The sequence below is a fragment of the Lygodium microphyllum genome, chromosome 27, assembly GCF_053477565.2.
Source record: "Lygodium microphyllum isolate KBCC chromosome 27, Lygodium_microphyllum_v1.1.10, whole genome shotgun sequence".
Taxonomy (NCBI): Eukaryota; Viridiplantae; Streptophyta; class Polypodiopsida; order Schizaeales; family Lygodiaceae; genus Lygodium; species Lygodium microphyllum.
The window spans coordinates 110,540,423-110,557,350 of record NC_141161.1 but is presented as its reverse complement, the minus strand read 5'-3'; positions in this window follow the sequence as shown (position 1 = coordinate 110,557,350).

The following is a 16,928-nucleotide window of genomic DNA, read 5'->3' as shown; positions in this document are numbered from 1 at the left end:
GTGGTGTGACAGCTTTGCGTGTCTTGATTCCATTAGCAAATCTGATCATTGCCATGGTGCAACCTATCACAATCCCTGCTGGAATGGCGGATTTTTCAACCTTAGGTTTTCCCCTACCCATTTCTAATGGGTTAGTGGAAGAGGATGTGGAGCTTCATATAAGGGAGTTCCAAAAATCTGATGTTTAATTGCCGCATCCAAGTGGAAGGGCATCTAATGATGTTTTTCAATATGAACCTGAAGGGAAGGGCAACTATATGGTATCATGGCCTTAAGGTCAAAACCATAACCACCATGTGTTTATTTTATTAAGCCTTCCGAAGGGAGTTCACCCATGAGAGAGGTGGCCAATATTGGCTGCACATGTTGAATTTGACATGCCAAGAACCGCATGAAGATATACGAGCGTATGCCAAGAATATCAAAGAGGTTTTCTGTAAATTGGATGCCTCTATCCCTATTCCATTCGCTACCCAATTGCAATACTTCTTGCATGGTCTTGATTTTAACATCTAGGTGCCATTAGACATTGCCATTAGACGAGCACAAGAAATAGAGTCCCGTCTGCAAGCGGCCTATACTTCTCGAATCAATCCCAATATAGCTCTAGCATTGTGAAATAATTTGCAATTCATCAATGGCAATGGAAGCCAAGGGACGGGGATGGCCAACCCTAACGGGAGAGGGAACATGGTGCTGAGTGTGTCTTTATTGCCAGCTCGGCCTAGTGTGACTATGCCTATGGCTAGTCATATGCCTCCAAATGTGGGAAGCCACACAGTGAACCCTAACATCGTTCATGTGGGTCAGCAACCAATGCCTAATCAAATTGTGCGGCCAAGGGACCGACGGGTAGATGATCAGGGCTATGAATCGAGTTCATCAAATGTCCTTAGCGAAGTCAAGGAAGTACTCTCTGCAGGAGTATTTTCAGCATGACTCATACTGGGTGAGCCATCAGTAGGCACTACAACAAGATTCCCATACCAGGATGCTAACTCATCAAATACCACATCTCTGCTTATGAGTGTCTCATGCGAAGAAGGTACATAACACTTATAAGCTTTCCGTTCTTGTGCATATCCTATAAACACATTTTTCACTACCTTAGGATCCAATTTCTTCCTCTTCACATCCGGTATATGCACATATGCAATGCTGCCAAATACCTTCAAGTGCGAAATATCAGGTTTATGACCATACAATCGCTCATACGGAGTGACATCATGAATCCCTGCTGCAGGGGTTCGATTCAGCACATAGACAGCAGTCATCACTACTTCAGCCCAATAACCATTTGGCAGACATTTTCATTCAACATAGCTCTAGCTGACTCCATCAAAACCCTGTTTTTCCTCTCTGCAACACCGTTTTGCTGCGGTGTATAACTACATGTGAGCTATCTTCTGATCCCATATTTAGCAAGATACCTGTCAAAGTAATTTGAGACATATTCACCTCCTCCATCTGATCTCAAGCATGATATGTAACAGCCCAATTCATTTTCAGCATGCTTCTTGAAGTCTTTGAATGCATCAAACACATCATCCTTATGCTTCAAAATATAAAGCCAAGTGTACCTACTGAAATCATCAATGAATGAGACATAATACCATGCACCGCCAAAAGAAGCATTATGTGAAGGACCCCAGATATCAGAGTGCACCAACTGTAAAGGCCTAGTGCTGTTTTTTACATGTCTCATGAAAGGAAACCGTGCCTGCTTCCCAAACTGACATGCAGGGCATACATGACCAAAATCATTATACTTGAATTTAGATAATCCAAGTACTACTTCCTTCTGCTGCATAGATTTCAACTTTTGTACATTGACATGTCCAATCCGCTTGTGCCAAATCTCTACATCCCGAATGGCACTCTCATCATGAGCAAACATGGCTGCCTTAAGTCTCGGAATGGTCGCATCCAATGTAAACATCCTGCCATCCCTTCTGCCCTTGGCAATTAACTTGCAGCCATTTCCATACTCCTCAATGAAACACCTATCTTTGTTAAACCTCACTTGCAAATTATGTTCTGCCATTTGACCCATAGACAATAGATTCTTTGTTATGGTCGGTACATGTAATACATCATGCAGGCCTTTCTTCTTGCCATCAGGCATTATATACATGACCATGTGTACCTGCAACCATCTCATCAAACCACTCTTCATGTGGTGTCATGCGGTTTGACGCTCCAGAGTCAATGTACCATCTGTCATCTCTATCATGTCTCGATGCATTTTTGGATACATGCTGCATGGCAAAGAGTCTATCAACTGGCTCATCATGAGCACCACTGGAAGATGCATAGTGCCCATGTTGTCTGCCCTTTGCCTTCATATCTCCCTGCTTCTTGTAACAATCCTTTGCAATATGCCCATACCGGCCACAATAATGGCAATCCTTGTCCCTGTTGGACTGATCAGATGACTGCCATGAACCAGATCCACCACCTCTACCTCGGGGTGATCTCCCCCTGCCTCTAAACCCACCAGATCCACGTTGACCTTGTGTATTTGCACCATGCCAATTACTCTGCTGCTGCTGCTGTCCATAAGCATTACGAGTGTCACCACGACCTCGAAATGAACCACGACCTCTAGATCCTCTGCCACGCTGGCTAGAGTATAACACAGTGTCTCTACTCTGAGATGCACTTGAACCTGTATTCAAACCAAGTTTGACTTCCTCATGCAGCAACAAAGCAACTAGCTCTTCCCAGCTAGGGGGCTCTTCTCTGACAGAAATGGAAGTGTCAAAAGCTTTGTACTCTTTGCCTAAGCCATTCAAGGCAACAGCAATCATATCATCTTCTGATACACTTGAGCCAATGATAGCAAGTTGATCAGCTATGGTCTTAATCTCCGTGGTATACACATGGATGCTCTTGCCATTCCTAGACATGTTGTTGAACTGTTGTTTCAACTCGATCTTCCTTGCATGTGTCATGGTTCCATAATTTTTCATCAGTGTGTCCCAAGCATCCTTTAGAGTCTCACATCCAGTGATTTGAATTACCATAGCATCAGATATACATAGAGAAAACCAATGCAGCACCTTGCATGCTCTTTCATTCCATAGCCTGTAAGCTCTTTTCTGTTCATTAGTTGGATTCTGTGCAGGCAACTCAGGAACAACCTCATCTCCTGTACATAGATCCCAATAACCTCTACCAACCAGAAAGTTTTTCATCCTGAATTTCCATAATGCAAAGTTCTTGTTGTCCAACTTCTCTCCAACTATCTGAGTGATATTGTCAGTCTCATGTGCATTAGCCATGATGCAATAGACTGTCTATCAAGTGCCTGACTCCCTGCAGACTAATAAGTATGACTGATCAAGTTCAGTCTGTAACAGTTTATGACAGTTTTCTACACTAAATTGCAGAAAAAAACAGGGTATTTCAGCCCACTGACACCCAAAACAACCCACAAACAAGTGGTCTCAACTATAGGTATAACTGTCAATACATAAGCTATGTGTTTGCTTCAGCTTAAGCTTCTGTAACCTCACTGCCAGGGTATATACATACAGTCTGAAAACTGTAAACTGTGAGTAACCAACAGCAATTTCAAGTCCAAAGCTGAGTGGTAATCATGTCATATATGTTCCAAAACCTCCCAGATAGCTGCTAGTATATTTGGCAGTCAAGACATGACCATAGAGGCACATAACAGTGCATAACCAGCACATACTTGTGTCAACAAATTTAGTTGCAGGTTGCAGTTAACCAAAATTCAGCATAACAAGCTCCAAGAAGCTCCAAAATGTCTTCCAATCATGTCATACATTTATTTTGTAGTGGCAAGTTCAATACATGAGCATCTGAGTAGGCATAGACAACCTATCTTCGTTGACCAATGGCATAAACTTCATAAACTGTTTGCAATTAACCAAGACAGTGTGACTACATTTACTTCAGCTTCAAAATTCAGTTTTCAATGATGCTCATTGCTTGCTTCAATCCTCCATACATTCAGCATGTATAGGTTAGTTCATATAGATGATAGAACCCCCAAGATGACATGTATTGCTTCAGTAATACACAATGCTTGTCATTGACTGTGTATAATAGTTTTCAGCCACTAACATACTTTAGATCTGAGTGATTTCAGTGAGCAACTTCAACTCAAATGCATTACATCTGGTACATATGGCTTCTTGACATACATCTTGGCTCCAGTGATGCTTCTGGGTATGTATGAATGCTTCAAGATCATACCAGACAAGTGTATATGCTTTGTAGTGGCTGTATACAGCAGGCCACTGTTTATGACAGACCTGTGATCTCTGTTTTCAGCTCATAAGTGAGCTCTAGCACAAGCAATGGCTTCCTATTATCTTCAAGTACCTTCCAGGGACCTCTTGCAAGCAATGTACAGCCAAGTGAGTGATTACAACTAGCAAATGAGGCAGAGGAGTTCATGCCTGAAACATGCGCAATCTGCGCAGACTGGACAGGGGTTTGCAGCAGCACACGATGTTGATGATGATGATAATGGAGCACACAATGGTGCTTAATGCTCCCTTCTCAAGGTTCTAAATAAGCCCCAGACAGTAGCTTGGACCATAGAGCAAACAATCACACAATGCATACCTTCCATTGGACAATGGCATTCAGCCTGCTTGAAAAATAACATTTGTCTTCAACTGCAGATCATCTTCACTCCCTCCTGCTCCAAGAAGTCCACCAAGTCCAGCTCTGATTCCATGTTCAAAGTTGAGAGAGAGAGAGACAGGGAAACTCCATTGTCATGAACCTTCAGGTTCCATAGCTTTCTTCCATTATTCTATTTACTAACTGAGTAACACACACAACAAAGATAAAGTGACCTAGTGTAAGTGTAAACTAGACAGACTATTTCTAGTCAGGTCACTAACTGACTACTAACCCGACTTATTTAATGTAGTCACATGTAGACAGCTGCACTGATGCCAGGAGGCATATTCCACGGTGGATTCCATGAGGTTTTACGGTGGATTCCGTAAACTTAGATGACCGGGGTTCATACACAAAGAGGATTCTTTGTGCGAGAAGTTGATGGGGACGCCTATCCTTTTCGGGCGTTTCATTAATTTAGTGTGTACATGGGTGATTCCATAGCGGGCGATTCCGCAAAATGCATATTAAATTAATAAACGTTTATGAGTTTAGAGTGCGCACTCGTAATAAATTAAGGTTAGGATTTATTTCTAACCAGTTGATTTATTTTTGTAGCTGAAGACTGCTAGGTATTCACTTTTGTCGGTTTAATTGTATTATTTTACTTACGATTGTGAATGCTTCAGTTGATGTGTAGAGATAGCAGCAGTGGCGGAGGAAAGCATTGGAGTCTAGCGAGTATTCGACCTTTGGATTATATTTTGATAGGCGCCACGCCTATATTTTGTTATATCTATTGAGATATCGATTATTGATTATTATTTTGTATGCGCCTATTGATGCCAGGAGGCATATTCCACGGTGGATTCCATGAGGTTTTACGGTGGATTCCGTAAACTTAGATGACCGGGGCTCATACACAAAGAGGATTCTTTGTGCAAGAAGTTGATGGGGACGCCTATCCTTTTCGGGCGTTTCATTAATTTAGTGTGTACATGGGTGATTTCGCAAAATGCATATTAAATTAATAAACGTTTATGAGTTTAGAGTGCGCACTCGTAATAAATTAAGGTTAGGATTTATTTCTAACCAGTTGATTTATTTTTGTAGCTGAAGACTGCTAGGTATTCACTTTTGTCGATTTAATTGTATTATTTTACTTACGATTGTGAATGCTTCAGTTGATGTGTAGAGATAGCAGCAGTGGCGGAGGAAAGTATTGGAGTCTAGCGAGTATTCGACCTTTGGATTATATTTTGATAGGCGCCACGCCTATATTTTGTTATGTCTATTGAGACATCGATTATTGATTATTATTTTGTATGCGCCTATGCGCACGGATATGTTATTTCTATTTGGACATTGAGATTGGGCGTGCCAGACTCTATGGGCACCGTCCATTAGCTTTATTTCCTATTTTTGTAGAAAGCAAAATCAAAAGCTAAAAGCTTGTCATATTTTTGTACATTGGGCTATTATTGAGCATGAAGATGAAAATATACATAAAAATACATGCTTTGTAAAGCGCTCACACAAGGCATGGGGGGAGATTGAACCCAATTGGTCTCTTGCTTCTTGTCATTCATGCTTTTACATTGTTTTTTGTGCAAAAAGGTAGAGTCCATTATTCTTGGGGACCTTCCGGGATTCACTACGTGAGCATATTGCGACCGATTTGCACACCATGCACACTCTAGCTGTCATAGATGTCGGTCATAGATAAGGACACATTGACGGTGAGCTTGATTTCTAACACCTGGCAGGTGGGAATCACACCGATCATGAGAGAGCCCTGAAAGGAGACTTAACATTGAGTGAGCTTCTCATGAAGCTATTGCTCGACAACATAGCAGAGCGGAGCAGAGTGTTGCAGTTCTAGGATATCATTACTAGCAAGATTAGGAGCAAATCAAGACTCTAAGGGCTAGTCTAAAATCCCAATTGTTGCAAAGCAACTCGACAAGTACCAATCCCACGACAATCCATACAGCTTTGTAGAGCAATTCGAGCAAGTCTGTGAGGCCAACGGCCTCACTGACTTGACTCAACGCTCTGAAGCATTTGGGCTTTACTTAGGCGACAAGGGTAGGACTTGGTACATGAGTCTAGATGCCAGAGAATGAGCGGACTTTAACGGCCTCAAAAACATCTTCATCAAGAGATTCTCCGAGCCTGAATACTCTGACAATCTGCTAGTGAGACTAATGAATGCTAAGCAAAAAGAAAAAGAGAACATCTGCGACTATGTCACCCACGTGAGGAGCCTCTTGAAGAGAATCCGCGTGGGCAAACGACCTACCAAAAGAGTAGTGTCCACCGTATTTATCAGTGGAATATGGAGTGAGGAGCTGTATAAGGCCTTGGCAGGCAAGTCGAGCTTGCAGTGAGACTCGATAGCTAGGGTGTTTGAAGAAGCCATTCGAGTAGACGACCAGCTGAAAGAGCAGAGCTCCAGGAGCTCAAATTCAGAAGAGACCAACTTGCGAAGTTCAGAGAGAGCGTCAGCCTCTGGTGAACAATCACGTCCAACAGCCCAGGATAATGGGAAAGCCATTGAGACAACCCAAGACTTGACTAACGTAAAAATGGAGATAGCCAAACTGCAGGATATGTTGAGAGGACCAACACTCCCATATGTCCAATGCATGTACTGTGGCGAAAATCAATTGTTGACCGAGTGTCAAGACCCTAGGTCACGACCTTACGCTAATTTGCGGTAGATTCGGTCACGACATTGTGCATTGCAGATTACCGAGAAGACTCCCATACTCACAACCCTATGACCATCCATATCTAGCAAGCAGACCCCAACAATTCTTCAGAAGGGGGGCCCCATTGGCCCTTCCTATGCCTAATGACATTAAACCGACTGTTTCTAGAATGGACATATACCCTACAAGCATACCTAGACCGCCTGGTCCCTACGTGACTCCACCAAGTGACACTCCGGTCCACTATATGGAGGAGCCAAATGAGAAAGAGACTTACGTATACCCATACGTCTCGTATGACGACGAGGGAAATGCAATCCTTTTGGACTATCCACTAGTATCGGTGATAGTGTCAAGAAGAGGCTGAGGAGGGCAGATGCAGGATCCAATCGTATGTTGGACTTGCGGTCATCCATGGCACGTCTCATCACATTGTCTTGAAAGGAAGCAACCAAATAGAGACAAGGCAGACCTAAGGTGCCCAGAGTGTGAAATCACTCACCTCTTCATTGACTGTCCCAATCGAAAACCATCCTCAAGTTCAGTCAATGTGCCATTTGTCCCATTGGGGTTGTTCGGCGTCGAGAACCTTGATGGGAAGGCCACACCTATCCCATTACGTATCATGATCCGAGCACAGACGAAGCACGCCGGCATATTATTGCCAGGTCCGAGTAACCTCGATGTAGCGTCGATCGGGAAGAAGAGCCATAGACGGAGTAGAGCCCCAAGAGGAACACCAAGGAAAAGGGGATTCTACTGCAAGAAAATCTATCTTGTAACATCACTAAGCTTTTATTTCATTCTTTTGATGACCAAAACAAAGAAAACAACAAATCTTCACGAAGCATCATAGTAGATATCTCCCACGGATTTGATAGAATCAACCATAATCTTCAACATCTTCATAGAATCCATCAATAGAACAATGAACATAAAAGAATACACCATTTTTGAATGGAAATCAATCACATAGTATTCATCTTCAATGTCTTCATAGTTTTCTCTCTCAATCTCTCATATATAGTTACACTGTTTTGATAGAATTGGCTATCTCTGACTTTCTCTCTCTCTCTCTCTCTCTCTCTCTCTCTCTCTCTCTCTCTCTCTCAATAGTACTTCATCTCCTCACTACAATACTCAATAATGACTCTCAATAATCCTTCTTAGGTTGTAGATGCACCTCCGAAGAGGTATGTCTGATGTGAAGAGGCACCAGAGCCACTACAGTGTCTCTTCATAGCTCACTACTGTCACTGTTACTTCAGTCTTCTCTTTAGTCTTCAGCGGCTACTTCTTCCATTTTTTTTTAGCTCTTTTGAACTTAGATTCATCCTTTCCAAAAGTTAGAAAACTTTTCCAAAGTCACACATACATTCTACGGAATATTTACAGAAGATCTAAGAACAGAACAAAACAGGAACAGAGCAGATACAGAGGCTCTACAGAAGGTTTAAAGAGTGTTACAAAAGGTCATCATGGAACATCAAATCCTCATAACTCATACTAAAACCATTTCAAACTATCAAAAACTATTCAATGAGCTTTCAAAAGGTTTCAAACTTAATCATTCATCAATCCATGCTTCATACAGAAGAAAATCAGAACAAAACAGAAACTATACATAAGGTATCTGAACCAATCAGAACCTCAATAGAACCTATCAAAACATCACAGAGCCTCATATCTCCACTAAAAATCATCATGATCTTCCAAAACATAATCAATATCATCCAAAACACTCTCAAACACTTCCATTAACAACCATACATCACTCTAAATCCATCAAAAATCAATCATTCAGACCTCAAAAACCACAATAATCAGTAAAAAATTGAGTCTTTTTTCACTCTCAACATATCCCTATACTTAGAAAGGAAGCGTCCTTGTGACCTAAGGAAAAGAAGAATATAAGTTGAGTAAAGAGCTCAATTTTGATCTTCTTCAGTATCTTCAATAATCACTCCACCACGACCCCAACTTATCACCTGTATCTCTAGAAAAAAATACTACTAAAGAATAACTTCATTATTCATTAACACATCTGATAAACAATAAAAAGTCATAACAAATTTGTAAAGGATATAAGAGGTTCTTCAACTCATCCTCTTCTTCTCGAAATTTGCTGATCAAATCCTTCATATCCACTAACCAACTGAGGGGGTTGAGAAATAGAAGTGGTAGGAGATGGAAGTGGAATAAGTAAAAGAGGATGAAGAGATAGGTATGCAAAATCATAAAATGAGAAATAAGTTAAGGAAGGAGTGGCTGAAAATTTAAGCAAATCAGTTAGGAAAGGTGTCAATTGGTAAGTATGAAAAGTAGAAGGTATATGGATAGATGGAGAAGGGCATGACGGAGAAGGGAAAAGACTCGATCTTCAATAAAAGAACAATAGGTAAAAATTGGAATTTGAGGACCTTGAGGTTAGAAAAGGAGAGGTAAGACTACTGAATTGGATTTATAAAGGGAAAAATAAGCACCATAATGATGGGCCATTTGTTGATAGTACAATAAGCTAGGAATAGAGGGACCTGAAACAGATCATTGACGGTAGGCATTAAAGAAGGATGAATCAAATGGATGGTTCTTGGAAAGATAAGCTAGGAGATCCACCCTCAGTTGGTTAGTACTTTCCACATAAGTAGAAGCTATATTCTGGCGTTGGTTCAGGACCACAGAATCAATCATTGGATGCCATGAAGTGTCAGGGCAAGTAGCCACTTTAGAAGAATAGCACTGGAACATGTCATCTATCCTCAACTTCAAATAGTTGTAACAGATGATTTTTTATGTTGAGAAGTGCTTAAAAATAGCTAGAATTTACAAATATCAAGGGAAAAATAGACTTCATCAAAGGCGGCGGTGGCAACCAATACAATTTTAAGCAGCAAGTCCCTAAAGCGCTAGTGCTAATTTTCATGGAAAATCAAATGATGGCGGATGGCCAAGCTAGAGTTTTCCTAGATGAAAAACGACGTCAGGAATCCAACGCAAGTCTCAAATCTCAATTCTGAGGTCGTTTGATTCCCCATTTAATCCCCGCAAGGTTCGGGATTGTGAAACAACTACCGGATCGAGAAGCCGAGAAGAGCAGGACGAGGCCTATATTTGTAGATTTCGACGTCATGAAGCCACCCATTCAGACGGATCTCAATTCTGACGTTGTTTGGCCCCTCAAAACTAGAAAAGCCACTTGCAGTAGTGTGAAACCAAGCTAGAACTAGTTTTTTTAAAGGTTTAAAGCTTAAGCTAATAATGAAGGAGGAAAAAACGTTTTTTGCGTACGACAGGGGGGGAGAGGGGGCGCAAATTGTTTATCTACTCCCTGAGAGAAATATGATGGCTCCAATCTTGCAGAATATGGTGGAGAATTGAAGAAATTGGTTTTTAGTCTTTCTCTCTCCTCTCTCTCTCTCTCCTGCATAGAGGCAATTCATGTGCAAGAAATCAAGAAGAAGAGGGATTGAAGGATGCTTGTCCGGCTGTGATCGGATTGCTTCAAGAAGAAGAGGAGGCTGAGGAAAGAGGTTTAGCACTGAAGAATGGTCACTGGTCGGTTTGTGGGCTTCCTAGAATAATTATTAAAAAACTCGCAACACGCAAGACACGTGGTATGCTCCAATTTTATGAAGAAATTTGCTTGTTTTTGTTGTTTCATGGTCCAAATGTTGTTCATATACAATGAATGTTTATTTGAATCTTGTTTGCATCATGTTTGAGGGTTGTAACTAGAGAAATGTAAAACCTGTAATGATTTAGAGCCGTTATTAATTTTTTAAAACTCGCAAAATGTTATTTTTCAATGGAAATTAGTGGTTTTTTCGATTTTGAGTTGAAGAAAAGGGGTAAAAATGGGATAAACTCGGAGAAAATGTTAAGTCTCTGTCAAAATAATAAGCCAATACAAATAAATAAGAAAATATCTATTTTCTACTAATAATAAATAAAAATAGTAAAAATAGAGAAAATTAAAATTTTCACACTCAAAAAATATGAAAAAATAATATTTATGTGCATGAATATTTGGCAAGGTTAAAGCATGAGGACAAGCCTCAGTTTTTCCTCGTCCTTTGTGTTATAGTATGTGTTCATTGGTTTTTTCATACAAAAATGACATAAGACAACCATTTACACCTATGCAACGCAGCAATACCTAAACGGTGAGGGGGGGAGAAAGTTTGTGTGATGCCAATTTCTGAAAAGATACAAGTTCTGATTTTCCTCTTTGTGCACAGCATTTAGGGATCCTTCCATAATTAAATATAGGTGACTAGTAGCACGGAAGTTCTGATGCTAGTCCCTAAAGCAGTGCAACACGTAACACTTAGTTAAAATTCATGAAAGGGCTATTTTCTGCACCTCACATGATTGGTTTTTTTTAATCATAAAATGGTTGTATGCAGTCGTCATACACCTTGCATCAAGCATGCTCCGTGGTATCTCTTGGAATGCATTGCAATTGATTGATAAACTTTGACCAACATTGAGAGGATAGGAAACCTAAGTCGTCGGTTAGACGAGCGCTTCTGTTGGGAAAAGTTTTGTGAGGCAAATCAAAATCTCTTGGAATGCTGAATTATGAAAGAGTGGAGTTTGTGCAAATGTTAAATGTGTTAGCGACGTATCTGGGGCAAATCCCTGAGGTATAGGAGAGTCGCAGTGGAGCCGCGGCAATCAGCCGCCGAGAGGTGCTTCCCTATGTGTGTATTATGAGGCATTATGCCTATATGTTATGGGATCTCCCTCTGAGGAGAAGGGAATGTGAACGTTGGACTACATATTGGATACAAACGCAAAATCGTCATAAGCATTTAGTACAAAGTGAGTCTTAGACGCTGCTGGACCACGAGGCTATGTGGTGGGATTGTCTGTCGTATGCATGAGGTCCAACTAGTGCCATAGCCAGTGCCGGTCCATTTTAGGTCCCATCAGTGGTGCGTTTGCTGGAAGCCGCCAACAAGTGGTGGTTCTCGAATTGAGAGTTTTTAGGGACCAAATAGTTGGTTTATGTCCTCTAACAAGGACCGTCAAGCCGAAATACAAAACACAGAATGTGCTGAGAGGGCTAGACGGCGGTTGGAGATTGTAAGACTCTATTCTCCTCAAAGGAGCAGCCCATTATGCATAAGTGGCAGTGGCTCTAATAACCTAGGTGTTACGAGTAGCTCTTCGAGTGCAAGTGGAAGTCTTGGTACTTTCCTATTTCCAGTTAATCAATCCACAACAAGTGGGGGTGTAGTGTTGCCTACACAAACTCTTGTTGCCAATCCGGTTGTAGCCATGGCACAACCTATCGCAATTCCAACAGGTACACCGAATTTACCGGCATTGGGAGTACCGTTGCCCATTTTCCATGGGTTAGCAGAAGAAGATGGAGAACTCCACATTAAGGAGTTCAAACGCTCATGTTCAACTATCGAATCCAAGATGAAGGATACCTAATGATGTTCTTCAACATGATGTTAAAAGAAAGAGTGGTAGTGTGGTATCACGGTCTAGAAGCCGGAACCATAACTAGCAATGCCTAATTCTTTATGGCTTTCTGTAAGGAGAGTGGACAATATTGGTTGCATGTTTTGAAGCCAAATGATGTCCAGGCATATGCTAAGAAACTAAAGCAAGTTCTTTGCAAGCTTAACGCTTATATTCTCATTCCAGCGACTGTACAGTTGCAATATTTCCTACATGGATTGGATTTTAATATCTAGGTGCAGCTGAGTAGTGTTATTTTGGCCAATATTGACACTGCCATTACCCAAGCAAAAGGAGTAGAGTCGCGCTTGCAAGCGGCTTATGCAGCAAGGATAAATTGGAATGGTAATATTTTGGCCTTGACTAATGGGAGTCAAAGGGACCCCATGTTAAATATGAGTAGCAAAGGGAGTATTATGTCGAATTTGCCTATGTTACCAGCTCCTCCTAGCATGACTATGCCTATGGCTAGTCAGGTGGCCTCACTAAATAGTGGTGGAAATCAAACAATAAATCCTAATGTTGTCCCAGTTGGTCAATTCTTAATCAAGTGGTTGGGCCCATGGGACGACAAACTGACGATCGCGGCTATGAGTCGAGTGCTTCTAATGTCCTTGGTGAAGTTAAGGACACGATGAAGCACTACACCGATATGATCTCTGAACAGTATCGAAAAATAGCTGTGGATGTCAATTTTCTTAAGAAGCAACAGAATTTGATAGGGAGTTGACGCCCTGAAGAGGGTGGCCCCTCAAGATTTAGCTGTAAGTTGTGTTGGGGCCAACATTTCCCTAGGAATTATCCGAATGTCAAATGTGATATTTGCGAAAAGTCTGGCCACTTAGTTGCTACCTGTTGGAGTAAGATCAGTTCTCTCCAACAAGGGAGTAAACAACCAGGTCTAGTTAACCATCGCGTATAAGGGAATAATGTCCAGCAAGACGATGGACCAAGGCAAATACTGCAAAGAGGAAAGGCTGTTGTAGAGAAGTTACCTCATGGCAGTGGAGTCAGCCTTATTGAGGCTATACGTGTCAATGATCCTGAAACTTCTAATCTACGAGCCGTAACAAGAGGTCAAAAAATTAAAGAGGGTGACAAAGGAATTGTAAAACCTATCGAGAGAAGCCCTAAGCAAGATGCTAGGAAAAAGCGAGTCCTGAATCCTCCAAAGGCATTGTCAAACATTGAAAGACCTATTTTAGAAGGCAATTCTAGTGACCTTGTTCTGCTGACCTGCTAGACGGCCGTTCTAAGAGTTCCTGTTAGTTGTGAGGCAGTTAGAGAAGCCTACTAAAATAATGATGAAAAGAGGCAAAACCCTAAATATTTGAAAGACAATATATGAATATACAGAGTGTGTGTAAAAAGGAGATAGAAAAGGAAAGAAAGAAAAATCTTTGAGTTATTGTTTATCGCCTTGCGAAGGCCTGGTAGGTTCTTGGGGACGAGACAAGACTCGAGGCTGATGCCTTGTCTTCCGAGGGGTGGCATCTAGCTGAAAAAACAAAGAATACAAGAAGGTTGGAGCGAAAATAAAAGTGAGCGTTAGAAAATGATTAAGTGTCGCCTTGCAAGGGCTTGTTAGATTCTTGGGTTCCGAGACAAGACTTGAGGCCAATGCCCTGTTCTCCTGGGGTCACTACGCTCAACTCCCTCTTTTTTACACGCCCGAGTATGGAAAATAAGATGCTAAAAGAGCAATGTGCTAAAAGAAATTATTTCTTGATCAGGCTATAGGAGTTCTCACCTAGTAGAAGCTCCTGGTTGAGTTGTTTATAGTTAGGTAGGTAGTTCAGACCACCACTTAGGGCAACCTCTTTGATAGTTCTTTTTAGCTTGGCTGTGTTGCAACATTTGGTTAGTGACTAGCTTCGGGCCTTTCTTTCAGATTATGTTGGGTCTACTCCTTGTGGATTTCATGCCTTGGTTTTGTCAGGGGGGGCAAGGTATGAGCTGTGATGTGTTATGTTGTGTATTTCTTGTATCAGCTTGATGCTCCTTTTTGTTGTTTATGTGCAGATCTCTTCATGGGATTCAACGGGCTGAATCGCCCTATCCCGTGGTCGCCAATGACAGATGATTTTTTATGCTGAGAAGTGCTTAAAAATAGCAAAAAAATAATAATATTAGGGAAAAAATAGACTTCGTTGAAGGCGGCGGTGGCAATCAGTACGATTTTAAGCGGCAAGTCCCTAAAGCGCTAGTGCTAATTTTCATGGAAAATCAAATGATGGCGAATGGCCAAGCTAGAGTTTTCCTAGGTGAAAAACGACGTCAGAAATCCAACTCAAGTCTCAGATCTCAATTCCGAGGTCGTTTGATTCTCCATTTTATCCCCGCAAGGTTCGGGGTTGTGAAGCGGCTACCGGATTAGGAAGCCAGGAAGAGCGGGACGGGGCTCAAATTTGTAGATTTTGATGTCACGAAGCCACCCATCCAGATGAATCTCAATTCTGACGTCGTTTGGCCCCTCAAAACTAGAAAAACCACCTGCAGTAGTGTGAAACCAACAAGCTAGAACTAGTTTTTTTAAAGGTTTAAAGCTTAAGCTAATAATGAAGGAGGAAAAAACATTTTTTGCATACGATAGGGGGGGGGGGCCGCAAATTCTTTTTGCATCCCCTCAAATCCACGATTGATGCCTCCTGAAGGATGGGGGATGAAGAGAGAGAATGCGAGATTGCTGATCTACTCCCTGAGAGAAATATGATGGCTCCAATCTTGCAGAATATGGTGGAGAATTGAAGAAACTGGTTTTTAGTCTTTCTCTCTCCTCCCTCCCTCTCCTACATAGAGGTAATTCATGTGTAAGAAATCAAGAAGAAGAGGGGCTGAAGGATGCTTGTTCGGCTGTGATCGGATTGCTTCAAGAAGAAGAGGAGGCTGAGGAAAGAGGTTCAACACTGAAGAATGGCTATTGGTCAATCTGTGGTCTGCCAAGAATAATTATTAAAAAACCCGCAACACGCAAGACACGCGATATGCTCTAATTTTATGAAGAAATTTGCTTGTTTTTATTGTTTCATGGTCCAAATGTTGTTCATATGCAATGAATGTTTGTTTGAATCTTGTTTGCATCATGTTTGAGGGTTGTAACTATAGAAATGCAGAACCCGTAATGATTTAGAGCCGTTATTAATTTTTAAAACTCGCAAAATGTTATTTTTCAATGGAAATTAGTAGTTTTTCTGATTCTGAGTTGGAAAAAATGAGTGAAAATGGGATAAACTCAGAGAAAATGTTAAGTCTCAGTCAAAATAATAAGCCAACACAAATAAATCAGAAAATGCTTATTTTTCATGAATAATAAATAGAAAAAAATAGTAAAAATAGAGAAAATTAGGGTTTTTACGCTTTAAAAATATTTAAAAAAAAAGATTTATGTGCGTGAATGTTTGGTGAGGTTAAAGCATGAGGTCAAGCCTCAGTTTGGCCTCTTCCTTTATGTTATAGTACATGTTTATTGGTTTTTTCATATAAAAATGACACAAGACAACCATTTACACCTATGTAATGCAGCAACACTTATACGGTGAGGGGAGGAGGAAGTTTGTGTGACGATCTAATTGCTGAAAAGATACAAATTTTGATTTTCCTCTTTGTGCATAGCATTTAGGGATCGTTCCATAATTAAATATAGGCGACTAGTAGCACGGAAGTTCCAGTGCTAGTCCCTAAAGCAGCACAACACGTAACACTTAGTTAAAATTCATGAAAGGGTTGTTTTTCGCACCTCACATAGTAGCTGGTTTTTTTAAATCATAAAATGGTTGTGCACAATCGTCATACACCTTGCATCAAGCATACCACGTGGTATCTCTTGGAATGCATTGCAATTGATTGATAAACTTTGACCAACGCTGAGAGGACAGGAAACCTAAGTCCTCGATTAGACAGGTGCTTCCATTGGGAAAAGTTTTGTGAGGCAAATCAAAATCTCCTTGAATACTAAATTATGAAAGAGTGGAGTTTGTGCGAATGTTATATGTGTTAGTGACGCATCTTGGGGCCAATCCCCAAGGTATAGGAGAGTCGTAGTGGAGTCGCGGCAATCAATCGAGAGGTGCTTTCCTATTTATGTATTACGAGGCATTATGCCTATATGTTATGGGATCTCCCTCTGAGGAGAAG